The sequence below is a fragment of the Falco cherrug genome, chromosome 9 (assembly GCF_023634085.1).
Source record: "Falco cherrug isolate bFalChe1 chromosome 9, bFalChe1.pri, whole genome shotgun sequence".
NCBI classification, from domain to species: Eukaryota; Metazoa; Chordata; class Aves; order Falconiformes; family Falconidae; genus Falco; species Falco cherrug.
In genome coordinates this window covers 4355973-4370734 of record NC_073705.1, presented here as the reverse complement: position 1 = coordinate 4370734, position 14762 = coordinate 4355973, and positions in this window count along the sequence as shown.

Genomic DNA, 14762 nt, shown 5'->3' with positions numbered 1-14762 from the left:
TTCCCGCGCCCGGGCTGCCCTTCGCGCCACACGCGGCAGCAGGCGCGCGCGGGCCCGAGCGCGCCGGCCAATCCCGTCCGGGCCCGGGCCCGGGCCCCGCCTCCCCCCGCGGGCGGAGTCGGGAGGCTGCGCCACCGGCAGGCCTGCGGCTGGGGCGGCGGGGTTTGCGCCGCTTGCGGTCTCCGCTCGGAGCGCTTCGTCCTTCCAGCTGCTTTAGCCCAAACCGCGACAAAAATCCCCGTTGCTGGCCGCTGTGCCAAGCAAACGCACCTCCGGACAGCGCTCCGCTCTTAAGTCCTTAGTGTAATGCGCAGAGAGCACTGAAGACTTCGTAAATTCCCCAGACCAGCAGTACTGAACACGGGATGGGAACTACAAAGCTTTTGGGTTTCATAGTCAGGCAAACATTCAAACAGTTTGCAGAGAGCAGGCGCTTGCTGGGACACCGAAGGTAAACGTGCTTGCCAGGCAGGTCCAAGGGGACCACCTCTCCCGGTGGTCCGGGATGATCGGAGCTCATCAGCCACTGCCGAAACACCCCTGCGGGGAGCTTTGTCCCTTGGTTAGACATGATGCTGGGACACCCGTGACAGGCCAGCTCTGTGCTGAGCAAGGACTGGGAGCCCAGCTCTTCCTCAACCTGCCCCCTTGCTGGAGGACCAGGACTGAAGCTCTATATAGAGAGCTGCTATCTGGGTCCTGAACAGTCCTTTTAATTTTCTTCCAGGAGATAGTCATCACAGAGGTTTAAGGTTTCCCATGTGTCTCATTCCTGAGAAACTTTGTGCAACAAAGTTATAGCACTACACAGCATACTATAGTCACTCTTTGCTGCAGCTAAAACAGGGATACAGCCATGGATAAATAATTCTACACCTAAGTTCCCATTTCCTTATTCATGGCACTGTGTTCATTCTCTTGGCAATAAACCATTTCCAGCAGCTTCCCATGCAACACAAGCATTTAGTTCCCACTTCCAAGCAACATCAGCTGAACTAGAGCTGGTGGTTATCCCTGGGGATTGCATCAGGATGAGAGGATGGGAAAGTGGTGGTGGCAGTACTAGGCAGCTGTTAAACATCAGAAGTAAAAACAAGACTTCCAAGCAGAGTACCTTGGTGCTGAGTAAACTGTTTATGCTGCATTTTGAAAACTTTCCCAACACAGTGTACAAACATAGATGTGTTTTCATCACTTTTCATTTAAACCAAGCCTTCTCTGGCTACTTTGCATCAAATGAGTGGATTTTCTCTGCATTTGAATTACTTGATACCATTCTTATTCGGAGAATGTGCAGAGGCTAAGGTATCCAACCATCTCATGAGAAACTTGCTGAGAAGCCAACACGAAAGGTGAAAGCTGCTATCTGCAGATCAAGATGTAGGAACTGCATTAGTAAACACTCCTACGTGTCTCAAATCCGTCAAGATAAAACTATCTGAGGAGGAGGAAGAAAAGGTGAAGAGGGAGAGGAGTGCATCTTAGCCAAGCACAGATTGAAACTGAGTTATGGAAACTTGTTAGTGTTGTACAACTTAGCAATAAGTTTTCATAAACAGTTGTATAAATATATATTTATTGACATTTATATATTTCATAACACACTGGAGAGCTTTCTTGCATTCGTGTAACTGTGCAGTGGCCCTCAGTGGGGATTTTACTGGTTGGTTGCAAGCTCACTGGGAACGGCATGTGAAAATCTAGCTGAGTAGAAAGAAGCAGGTGTAGGAGAACGTTACAAGGTCCTTTACAAGACAATGGTCATTTTTCCTCATTTCAGAACATAGTAAATAAATAGTCTTGATCTGTTAGTATGATTTTGATGATGAATAACCTTTACTGTTGCTGAGCCCCAGGGTATTGTTTTCTTAAACCTCCACTGCAACACATGCAGATGTGTATACGCGTGTGTGCATGTTACCACACACACCTACTACAGAATTTTATGTTGAGTTCCACATCAGCTAAAAACTTTAAAGCCTGCACTTCCACTCACCATGCCCTCTCTAAACTTGAGGCCTTGCAGGCACCTTCCCCCCTGGTTTTACCCAGGACGTTCAGCTTGGCAGCCTCAGTTTGCTAAAGTGAATGGGGTCTGGGATGGGACCCTCCATGCCCCATGGCTCCCACTGGCTGTTCAGGGCCTTGAGCACTCCTGCACCAGTAACTCTCCAGCAGCCACCCAGCTCCAGTAGCCCCAATCCCAGTGGGGCTGGTCCAGCCTTAGTGAACCCTGATGTGACATGATGGCAATGAAAGAACAACCAGAAGGTGGCTAACCACTCTGATGCTGCATCTCTGCAGCAAGCATGCTCTGTGCTCCTAGGAGCTGTCTGGGCCAACCTTGTACTGGCATTACTGAGAGGAAAGTCTGTCTCTGAAACGCTGTGGGCAGGGATGAACACCCAGGTGGGCACCACACCTAAAGAAGCACAAGAGGCCTGGCTTGAAAGCAGAAGGTACTTCATCCTGTGCAATGTAACTAACTGGCTCTGGGGTGGCAACCAACCAGCAGTTCACTCCCAGAGGTGACCCATGCTTAGAAAGTGAAGCGGCTTTCTTCAGGGTGCTCAAAGAGCTGCTGCCCACAGGCTGGGCTGCTGTCAGTGCCAGCGGCTGTTTAGTTACAGGCTGCTCCTCTGGCTCAAGTTCAACACAGCCAGCAAGAAGAGGGACACATGCAGCCTGTGTCCCATAGCATATCACAAGCAAACACTTTCCAGTGTCCCTGGAAAGGCAAAGCAAGACTCAGATCAAGAATTTTTTCCCCCAGCTCAGCTATCTGCCAGATGCAGGTGAATCCTGGCATAATACCCCTAAGAACAGAGCAAGATGCGAGCTTGTGCTGAATAAGTATGATGAGAGAAGGGGTTGCTGATCACTCTTCCTTGGTTTGCTCCTGGAATGGCACTGGTTGGTTTTTAAACACCTGTTTGGAAGGCCTGTTCCTCTGAACTCTTCACCCTAGCCACTGGCTATTCAGTCAGACAGCTTGCTGCTTTCCCTCAGCATCTCTGTGCACAAAGTGAAGAACCAGCCCATAAGCGGTGTGTTAATACAACTAGAGGGAGTTGTTATACCATAAAGGCCTTTCCAGCAATCAGGAATCCTTCGGCCTTGCATAGCCCATTCCTTTAGAGGACGCACAGGTTACTTGAATAGGAAAGAAAATAAAAGCAGACACAGAGGTGAAGAAACTGGCTGGATCTTCAATGGCAGACAAAGACAGTAGAGAAAGGAAGACCTCTAGACTCCATTCCCACCAGGTTCCTCGCAGATGCAGCCTGCCTTTCTATAGACCAGTCCCAGAAGGAAGAGGTCTTTGTCCAAAAATTTAATCCCTTGTCTGTTTTGTCCCAAAGCGGCTTCCCCTAATAGCACTCAGTGTGCTTCTATAAGGTAGTGTAAGGAACAGTGTAAGTCTACAGAAGTAGGAAGAGCTAGCTGAAGAGAAGAAGCTTACAAGATGGTACAAGCCTAAACTGGTGAACATTGTGCTAATATATAGGCTAACACACAGGAAAAAATAACAGGAGGCATCAATAACAGGGGGCACCAGAAGCAAAAAGTGAGACGGGAGTTCCCATCAGCTATGTTAACAGAGGCGAGCATGGTGGGAAATGGCATCACTACACCCAGCTTCCTCATGGAATGCCATTATTCTTATCATGGGAGACTAGTAAAAGGAGGTCTCTGTTGTGACATTGTTCCTGCTGAGCTCGTGTTCCTGCTGGTGTTCCCACCTTTAGATGCACCAGCCCTTTTTAAAGCATTTCGTCTCTGAAGTATAGGTAAGGCCAACGCTCTTTTCAGTTTATTCACAGTAAATCTTGCACTGAAATATTGTACTATTACTTGTACTTCAGAGCTTTTCACCTACTCACCAATTACACGCTTGTTAGTTTAGTGAAGCTCTTAAACTCACTGTTGTGACTACCTAGGTTTGCTGGGCAGCTCCCAGGGATGTTGCAGCGTGTGGCTCCTGGCTACAAAACTGGCACAGGGCTGCCCTGTTTGGGAAAGCTCACTGGGAGCATCATGGAGCTTTTCTGACTTTCTAGACGCATCCCGTGGGGACGGCGTTCAAATCCCTTAGCAGTCCGGGCCCGGCTTGCCTCAGACACTCCTCCCCTCTGGCCGGGGTGCAGTTCAGCCGCTGAGGCCCGTGGGATGCTGCAAGGGCTGCGATCCTATCCTTCCGGTTTTGCTGCGCTTCGGCGACCCTGCGGGAGTCAACGGACCAGATCCGTTGCTCGGTTTCTCCCCTTTCGCCCGTAAACCGCCACCACGTGGAGCTACCGAGGGCCGCGCGGGCCGCGGGCGCGTGGCAGCACAGGACCGCACCCCACACCGGGCGCCGCTCCCCTGCCTGTGGCTGCCCGAGGAGCCGGCGGCCCCGCTCCGACGGCCGGTGGGTCCCCCCGGCCCCGGCCACCGGGGGGCAGCAGCGCTCCGCGCTCCCGCCGCGCACGGCAGGGCCCGGCCCCGCACCGGCGGCTGGCCAGCGGAGTTGGCGTGTGCCGCCCGCTCGCGGGCCGGGGGGCTGCCGCGGTGCTGGGCCGAGAGGGAGACGGTACCCCGGGGGGACAGCAGGCCTCCTCGCCCGCCGAGCTCCCCAGCTGCCTGCCCGCGTCAGCCCGGCTGGGGGGCGCCGGCCGGACCACAGCCCGGCCGGCTGAGCGCGACTTGCCAGCCGGGGCTCCGATCGAAATCTCACCGCAACGTAACGAGCTGCCCCTCGGCCAGCGCAGGGAGGAAGCAGGTCATCGCCCCCCGTCAGCCTCGGCCTTGCCTCCCCTCACTTCTCCTGAGCCCGCCACCAACCGGCTCCTTCAGGCTGAGCACACCCCCTCCTGTTTTCCTCACCCTCTTCTGAACTGACCCCAGATTCGCTCCCTCTTCGAGGGCATCGTGCCCACAGCTGAGCATATTTCTTCAGCTGGTGCCTTCCCGGTGTCAGGATGACTTCACACAGGTCTGACCTCTGCTGCTCCTGCTGCCACAGCCCAAGCTTTGTTAGCTTATTTAGCAACTCTCTGGCACAGCTGACTTGGGTTCAGCTGCAGCTCCACAAAGCCTCCTGGGTACTTGCTGCCTTGTCCCCTTTGTGCAGTTCGCCATTCCTGCCTGCGTGCCCCCCTCCTCAGTTGGCTCCCACTGCCTGGGATCACATCCCCCAGCAGCCACAAGCACTGGGAATCCCAGTCCCACCAGCACTCATCTTCCACACCAGATTGGTGGTGTCCTCTGCCAAACTCAGTCAGCTACTGCCTGCTCTGTCACTGAAGTAAAGAAAGTCAAGATGGGCAGAGCCAGCAACAGCCCCAACGAGACCCTTTCTGTTACAGCCAGGACAGAGCAGCGGAGACACTTGCCAGCTAGGTAAGAAGCAGCCAGCATTCCTCAAGAGCTCAGCAGAGCACTCGGCTATCAGTCCTGCTTGCAAGTGCAGGTGGGATGAAGGCAGTGCAATTAATTCCACCTGGGAAAGCCTTTTCTGCCAGGTTGCTGCACCCAGCACATCATTCACAGACTGCAGCATGAGTAGCAGACGCATGGCATGGAGGATATACCACAGACCCCACCAGCAACCACCACTCACCTGCTGAAAGTTGCTGGGTTCTTAGCAGTTTAATCATTGCATGTTGAGAGGGGCTGGTCAAGAGACTTTGGGAACACTTCCACCTCTCAAGGCCTTCTGGTAGGGGCTGACAATGCAGATATCCCATGCAGATAATTTAGGGAAAGTCCAAGGGATGGAGCTGAGGGGATAAAACTGGATTAGTCATTCAAACTTACATCCTAAGCACTGGTTAAGTGTCATGTAACTCATTCCTGGCCAGGGGAGCTCACCCTGCCTGTTCCTGCCGTGCCTGGAGGAAACTTTATCAATGAGACAGGCTGAGATCAGGGACCTCCAGAGCAAAACCCTGAGCATCTCTGATGGTTGCTGCAGGAGTATCCCTCTCCCTCTGGGGTCAACTGCTGATATTTTGGTGCTGGTTTTCCCCTGGTCTGTGACTGAGACTCACATTAGTACCCACATGCTGAAGAGGAGAGACCTTGTCTCCAAGGGACAAAAGAAGTGTCTGTGACCGATCCAGCAGCACCAAGGGAAGAGCTGGGTCCCTGCACTTCAGGGCCTGGTACCTCCTGAGTTCCAGCTGTGAGCCCCCAGGGAGGAAATGCAGAACAAGGAGTTCTGACATCTTTGGTAACCAAGGCAGGGATCCTCTGGGCACCAAAGAGCGGCCCTAGTCCTACCCAAGCATGTCCCAAACTCACTCCACTGATTTTTGGGGGGATGGTGCTGGCAAAGTCCTGGCTAGAGTGCAGAGAGCCAGATTTCTCAGGAGCTGCAAATGATTCACCACCTTTCTACCTTTGCCCACCAGTTTTATCCAACCAAACCATTGTTTAGATGAGGATCATTTGTCCGCACTACAATTACATCAACTCAAACTGCACAGTCCTATGCTGCACAGTACTTGTTTTCCTCTATTATTCCTTACTGTGTCATTTCAAATAATCCATGAAGGCCCAGTTTTATAGGTAGGAAAACAAGATAAGAAAGGCTCAGGTGGTCATTTGAAAAGCCAGGGGCTGGCATCAGTTTTGGGATTAGATGCTACCTGTGCTTGATATTCAGGGATGAGCCAATCACCTGGCTGAGCCAGCTCTTTAAGAATAAACTTGACTGATTGAGAAAGAGGAGGTGAAGAAGTCAGGGCCCTACCAACCACTGGCAACTTTGTGTGTTTGCACACCAGCTAGCTGTTATGTGTGTTCCAGCATTTTCCAGACTCATTCTACCCCAGCATTCAGGCATGTTAACTGGGATCCTGAGGCCTCTGTGGGGTGCTTTCAGCATATTACAGAAGCTGTGATCAGGTGGGGACATCCTTGGGAGACGATATTGCAGTCTGTTGTTAGTGGTTTGAGAGGTGCCGTCCTGACAGGTATCTATTTCCCCAGAGCTGCACAGCCCAGTGCCACATGTGCAACTGAAGCTTTGCTGGTGCAGGACAGGGTAAATTTGCCTAGATGCTCCCTGCATGATATTTTTTCTGTTTGGGGAGGCTCTTTAAATTTTAGGGTTGCTAATCTTTAAATGTAATCCCTTTTGCAGAGTTGTTATTCCCAAGGCACAACACAGAGCCAGCAGACTATTTAAAAAGCAGAATGGCACAATGGACAAACAAGCAAAACCTCATAGTTAAGGTGTCCCCAGTGTCAAGCAGAACCAGACGGTTACTCCATGTGTCTTTCCTATGCTACTATTTCTACATCTACAGTTTGCTCTGCTCTCCACTGCTGCCTCCAGACCCTTATCTGCAGAACTGCTATCTCACCAACTTATTCTCCCACTGTAGGTTTGGACAGCTGACTTTTCCCCTCAAGCTAGAACTTTGTACTTGTCTAGTGAATTGCATCCTATTTGTTCCAGTCCGGGTATCCCATTTGCCAAGATCTTATTGGAAATCTAAGCAGGGTGACCTCCAACACGTTTTCCATTCTTCCTAATGTAGTACAGTCTGCAGAAATAGAAAGCTTGATCTGTCTTCTGTCACATACATCAGCAGGAAAATTCAGAGATGTGCTGCAGGTATGGATCCCAGAGCCATTCCAGCAACCCTCAGGCTGAAAGTAGGTAATCTTAGCCCAGTTTCCCAAAACCTCCACAACCATCATCACCTAGGCAAAATTAAGAGGATAAGCACAGTTGTGATGATGTCATGTAACTCTACACCAAAAGCCACACAATTCTGATACTTCGCCCTTACCTTACTTCCTTTCCTCAAAGACTCAGGCAGTCTGGCATTATTGACTAAAGAAGGCTGAAGTAATTTCTGTGCCAGTGTGGTTGTTCTTGAAGTTTATACCTACACTCTCTGCACACATGACCTGCTCAAACACAGCTCAGATGAACCAAAATGCATACCTTCTAAAGCACACCAAATGCCTGTTGTGTGACTGCACGTGGTGGTGGATCACTCATCCACAGCAGTTCTCCAGTGCCATGGGGACCAGACTTTGTAAAAGGCCTCTGTAACTGAGTTTTGGAATGAGATTCTATGTTAGCACCGTCACAAATCTAACATGAACCCAGAGGTCTGCAGCACTTTTCTTTAAGTGAGGAAGTAGATGTGGAAAAGGAAGAGTGTGTTTCCAGCTCCATTCTTGAAAGGAGACAGGGTAGACAGGTTCTCTAAAGACCTGGAAAGGCAGCAAAACCAGGCAGGCAGGTAAGGGCTTCATTCCCTGCAAGGAGACCTAAAAATGTTTCTGGCCAGAAATGTAACAGCCTGTAGCACCTCTCTCCTCCATAACTAAGAAAGTCCTTTCTTTGGCCAGCCACACACACTGCTGCAGTCTGTCACACACCATGGTGGAGAGGCACTCTGCACAGGTGGGAATCCTGAAGGATTTTCAGTTGTAAATGGACTTGGAGAAAGGACACAGATACCACCCCTGTTTTGCAGACACAAGAAAATGCTGCTCACAAGATAAAACTCTTCACTGGGATAAGCAAAGAAGGAAAGGAGGAAAGCAAGGCTGGCTTCTGGAAGAATACAAACACAGCTCTGCTCTAGTCCCATTGCCCAAGAGGAAAGAAAGCATTCACTTTAAAGGAGACTGAGGTATGGATGCAGGCAGAGTTGGGGGTGGCAGACAGGGAGAGGCACACCCCATCTCTGAGGTTTTCCTTTGTGTGCCACTGCTAAGCCTAGAGTAAGGAAAGCTGGGACAAGGGTCCAGCAAGTTCCTCCTTTGTCCTCCCTGCTTCTCATACCAGCAGCATGTAAGTGTTCTCTGGGCAGCCCCACCAGTTTCTCCCTGCCAGGTTATGCCTGCTTCCCCTAACAGGAGTCTATCAGAAACGTCCCCAGAAGGAGAAGAAATATCTGGGATTCAACTGGAAGCTCAGGAGGGAGATGTCTCCCCGGTGTCTAGATCCCAGGTTATTTTTAACTTTGGGAAATAACTTTAACTTTTTAACTTTGTTTTTGTTCTCTTAAGTGTTGGGCAGCCCCCAAATGCCTAGGCTGCTATTGCAGCAAGGAAAGAGGGCCAAAAGCAATAATGCAGAGCACACACGCGCAAAGATGATGCAGAGTGGCATGGGACACTGCACTTTGCCCAACAGGACTGGCAGCAAACTGACCTTGGATGTGCCCCCAACCTTTCCCAGTGCTGCAATTCGCTCCTGCCTGTGCTGACTATGTGGCAATACATCCCCAGGGCTCATGCTTACAGCCCCGCAGCATCGTCTCTCTCCCCACACACAGACGGAGATCCACCCTTAGATGCAGCTGGCATCTTGGACGTGTTAGCTGTATCCAAACCTGGGTGACACCATGGAGCAGGGGACAGCGTGGCACTGCCCACGCCACCCAGGCTGGGTCAGGAGATCTGCCGCTAGGAGGTGGCATTTCCCCAGGTCCCTGCCTGGCGCCTCCACGGTGCCGGCAGCAGGGGATGCTTGAGAGGGTGGCCTCAGCCTGAAGAGAGGGGGCAGGAGGTGTGGGAAGGCAGGCACAGGAGGCCTGGAGTAGGAGAAGGGACAGCTGAGGTGACCGGAGCAAACTGCAGCCCAAAGAAGGGAGGCTGCATAACCGCAGAGGCTGTTGCTGCCCAGTGAGCGCAGGCTGGGGCGGGTGGGGAAGGGCGCTCGGCATGCCGGCTCCTTGGCACCTGGCCTGCCGTATCTGATGTGGGTAGAAAGACACCAGAGAGCACCAGCACTGAAGAGAGGGTGGCAACACAAAGACTGCTGTGTTCCTCTGCTCCCCATCCCTTTCTCCCCCTCCTCTCCCAATTTATTTACCCGAGTTCAGAAGACAGCCTCACAGTCCCGAGGGGCTGGCTGAAGTGGCCAAGGGGTGGGCTGTGAGGTCATCTTTAATGAGGGCAAAAATCCAGTGTCAACAATGCTGCCCATTGTATGGCCCTGTTTAGACAATACCGGCTGGGTTCTTGCTTCTGGCAGCCCAAGGACTGGGAGCAAAGCCTGTTTGGGGTAACAGGAGGGGAGGAGGATGGGCAGGGGGTCTGGCACTCAGTCAGGTAGCAAGGGATGGGGCAAAGTGCAGAGATAAGCACCCCGTCCCAGTCATCAGTGTGTTATCAACCTAATTCTCAGGTGCTGATAAGATTACTGCATCAATGGCAGGGGATTTAGCCATCCTGGTCACAGCCTGGAGGCATGGCCCATCAGCCTAGTTACATCTGCTTTCCCTTCTGACCCTGGCAATGAGACATCAGTGATTACTGCCGCCTTACCACTTCCCTCCAACCCCACATTTCCCACACAGGAGCCAAAGTGAGCACCAGCTTCTTTTTTCACCCCTGGCCCTTCCCCAGGCAGTTGTGGGAAGGCAGCTGGGGGTCTGGCCACAGCCACTCTCTTGGGAGCTCCCAACAGCAGCTGTTAGCTGAAGAGCCCAGGTCATCCATGTTGAATTTAGCCATGCCTTAAGGGTGAGGATGGAGCAGGGGATCTTCAGGAGTTTGTGGATCCTTTGAACTTATGGAGCAAGAGATGACGCTTTAAAGAGGCAGGGAAACATGCTAGAAAGCAAGCAAGTGATGAGCAAGATGATGCCAGTTCTCGTAAACATAAATCTCACTTTTGTTAAATGCCATGATATCAGACTCCTCGAGCCTCAGTTTCTAGAGCCAGGTGACTACACAAGAGTCTTAGCTTTCCACTTCAAAAAGAAAAGCCGTTTGCTGCCTCTCCTGGACAAGGAACAGTGTGTGAAAATACAACACAGGGTCACTAGATTCCAAAAGAAAGCACAGGGGAGAAAGCAACATTAAACAAGGGCAGCAACCCCGTGAGCTGGCATCTGAGGTCCTGTGACTGACGATCTTGAAAGACCTGCAGCTGCCATCACCTTTTGAGCAGGCATTAGCTCTGAACTCTGGTGGTCTGAGCCAGGTCTTGTCCCAGCTCATTCTGTAGCCACAGACCCCCATCTCAATTCTCTGCAACATAGAACTGTGCCTGGAAGCCAACCTGTCAAAACCAGGGGGACCATTAACTTCTGAAACAGCTGGCAGAAGTAGTGGACCATGTTGGTGTTCATCTGCTCTGCAGAGAGAGCTCAACGCCTTTGAAGAGCAGGTTCTCTGCAAGGGGATGGGGAGAAAGAAAAGAGGACTGGTGAAATGACAGAAAATGACCCCTGCACTTCTTGGATGAAAGGCTCATTGGCATGGTTCTCCTACCCCCAGAAAAAGGTCTAAAGCTGGAATTGCTTCATACCTCTTCAGGAAAACAATGCAAGAAATGCAGACAATAATCCTAGGATAATTTTTGCAAACCTTTATTTTTGGCAGAGGGTAAGGGATAGGGGGTCAGCTCTTTCCCTAGTTTTTAGCTTATTCCCTCTTTATTTGAGTCTCCTCCTTTTTTCAACTTCCAGTTGTGAAATAGAAGAAAAAGAAAAAGGAGAAGACAGGGAATGCTGTTAAAGAAGATAAGCAAACAACATGAAATAAACTTTGCAAAGCCTTTGCAGCAATCTTTTTTTTAGTGTTTGGCTTCTTCAACATTTTTGGAGGGAGTAACTGACGAGATTCACTACAATTTCCAAGATGCTGACACCAGATGAAATCTGCTTGCAAGACTTACTGTTAAATGGAGAACCAATACTTTTTTCTTTTTCTTTTTCTTTTTCTTTTTCTTTTTCTTTTTCTTTTTCTTTTTCTTTTTCTTTTTCTTTTTCTTTTTCTTTTTCTTTTTCTTTTTCTTTTTCTTTTTCTTTTTCTTTCTCTTTCTCTTTCTCTTTCTCTTTTTCTTTCTTTTTCTTTTTTTTCCTTTTCCTTTTTTCTTTTTTCTCTTTTTTTCTTTTTTTTTTTCTCCTGAGGGGAGAGTAGGAAGGAAAATGTTTTGGTGAAACATCCTTAGCTTTGATGCTTTTCTTCTCCATCCTGGCATGGTGGTAGCAAACCCAGGCTGATTAGTGCACCCCAGGAGAGGAATGCAACCCTTCTTTCTCATGTGGGCTCTGCTCACAGAGAATGCCTTGTGATAAAGCCCACTGCTGGTTTGTGCCTCTCTTTTCCCCAACCTTGATAAAAAACCTCTGAGAGCCTCTGAAAAGAAGTACTCTGCAAGAGCTTTTCACTAGCACAGTGCCTCAGTTTGGTCATGAATCTGTGGGGAGGGCTTCTCAGTAAGGCGGAAACAGCCTTACATGAGACCATGCATTTCTAAAGAAACCCTGTGCTGAAGTTCATGGCCTGTACTGCCCATGGCATGGCTCTGCTCATCACTGCCACGGCCCTGGCATTGCATCAGCTCATTTATGAAAGACCATGACCTTAGGCAGCAGTCACCAGGTGCGGAAGAATTGATTTAGTTTCCTGAGGATGATGGCTGAAGTCGAATCTTTGCTAAACAGCATCGGTGAACTCCACCAGGTACGTATTTCTGCTGAAGGCTCAGCTGGGCAGCTCTCCCTGGAAGGAGGAAAAAGTCTGCCTGGAGAGATAGAAGCTAGAGCAGGAAAAGCCCAGTTTAAGCTGTATTGCTGTGTCTGTACCAGACATTTCTGGTTTCCCACCTAGGCTGCCCAAGGACTCCCCCTTTTGTCTCCAGCCTTAGGCAGCAGAGCTTGAGCCAGGAGTCTGCAGCAGAGATGGAGATGGGCAGGGTGCTGGGTGGGGGGGGCAGGGGTGCACAGGGTGCTGGCTATCACCCTGGCCAGCAGCCCTCCGCAGGAGGGAGCCTGGCTGGCACCCCGCAGCCAAGCCTCCAACCCACAAAGGGCCATAAAACCTTTTAACAGCCAAGGCTGGAGCTGCTGCAATCTAAAGACTGGGAAAGAAAACTCCCCTGCGTACCTTGTCAGGATGTCAGTGCCTGAACCTCGTGGCCATGTTTGGGAGCGTTAACCTGTTTCAAAAGTGATCACACTGCCAGCTGGAGAAACGGGCCATGCTGTGAAGGGCCTTCCTCAGGGCTGTCCCAAGCATGTGAGACTTGAAACCTGGCAGGTGAACACAGCCCAGATGATGGTCAAGATCCATCTCTTCCTCTGTGCAAGAAAAGTGTGATGGTCACCTCCCACGATAACCTAGCAGGAGAATATTCATAAAACTAATTCCTATTGTGTGGGAGCAGCCAGACACGGTGTTAATGCTAGAGGATGACAAAGTCTAGCTGTCCTGTACGTTTCCTCTTACCTGCACACCACATCAGAGGAAAGAAACTGGTGGGAAAGGGCAGGGCTCTGGTGGGTCTGACTAGCTGCAAAACTGCAGACACTGAATCCCCAAAAACCTCACTGTCACCCACTGGTATCATTGCCAGTTCTCCCCCTGGTTCATGGCATTTTGATTATTTTTCCCTATGTGGCATGAACTGCAGATTATTTTTTTTAAATCCACAAGTATCAGCACCTGCTTTATTTTATTATTAATAATAATACTTTAATAATAATATAATATTAATATTATTATTATTTCCTGTCTGTTTTTCTTTTGGAAATAGCAAGAGTAGGATTTCCTTAGGGTAGTTTATAGCACAGTTTATAGTTCTTCCAACACTCACATAGAAAGTAGGTAGAATTTTTATTTAAAACATCCTTTCTCCCCAGTGTTTGGTAACCCTATGTTGTTAACCAAACGTTTAATGGAGAGTCTTAAAAGGGACGGTTAAAAGTTTCTCTCTGACTCATAACAGCTTTCACCATCTAGGAACATCTTCTGACACGGGCTCCCTGTTTCAGTGCTGTGTCTCCAAAAGTAGGCAAGACACAAGTTCCTGATGTAAAACTTAAACACCGCCTCCTCTCAGACCTCTTCATCCATCACAGTGCAATGAAAAAGGAGAGGCATATTCTTCCCCCTTTCTGAATACCTCTAAATGCAGAGAACAACTGGGCTACTGTTATTTTTCATTGTCGCTTTTCCCTCCCAGCGATTACAATGCAGCTCACTTTTGACAGCTGCCACTGAATCAGCCCTGCTACGTCTGAGCAGGATCAGCCCAGGGACAGACTCTGCAAGGTCTTGGTTGCCCACCTGCACCTCGCAGATCAGCTCCACAGCTGCAGGGTAGCCTCCCAGGCAGGACGCATGTGAGGGGATACAGGCACACTTTGAAATGGCTTTTGACATCCTTGTTACACTCCCAGAATGACTCATGTGTCAGCGGGGGACAGAGATTGAACACGGGACACAGCATGAGTGGGGGAAGCAGCTGAAACAGGTCCTGGCCAGGGTGGTGGCACTAGGGCACCCCAAGCCTTGGTGCCAAGGGGCTGAGGGTGCCTGGCACAGCGACCACATGGTGGGGTTAGGGGAGCCGTCTCCAGGCTCTGCCACGGGCAAGGTTGTACTTGTAATAGCCCTCTTGTTCACTTGTAATGGTGAAGGTCTCCTTGGGATAGAGCTTGGCTTTTCCTGTTGCTGGCATTACTGGCTAGTGAGCAGGTTTGTTACAGAAAACAGCCGACAGCAAACTGAGCGGCTCCTTTTTCCTTCCACCCTCTGCCAAAAGGGACTGTTTTCTGGGGGGAAACGGCCAGGATTCTACGTAAAACGTTACAGCCAACATTTTCCAGACTGTTGCTGCGTATCGAGATAAACACCTGAACAGAGTACGTGCTGACCCGGACACACAGCTGTGGGTGTGCTTTCCCTGGCAGAGATGGACCATTTTTACTTACTGCATGTGTGTGTGTAACACGCTTCTCACGCAGACCCCCTACACGGCGCGGAAGTTTTGCGCTGAAGCCCCCTCCCTC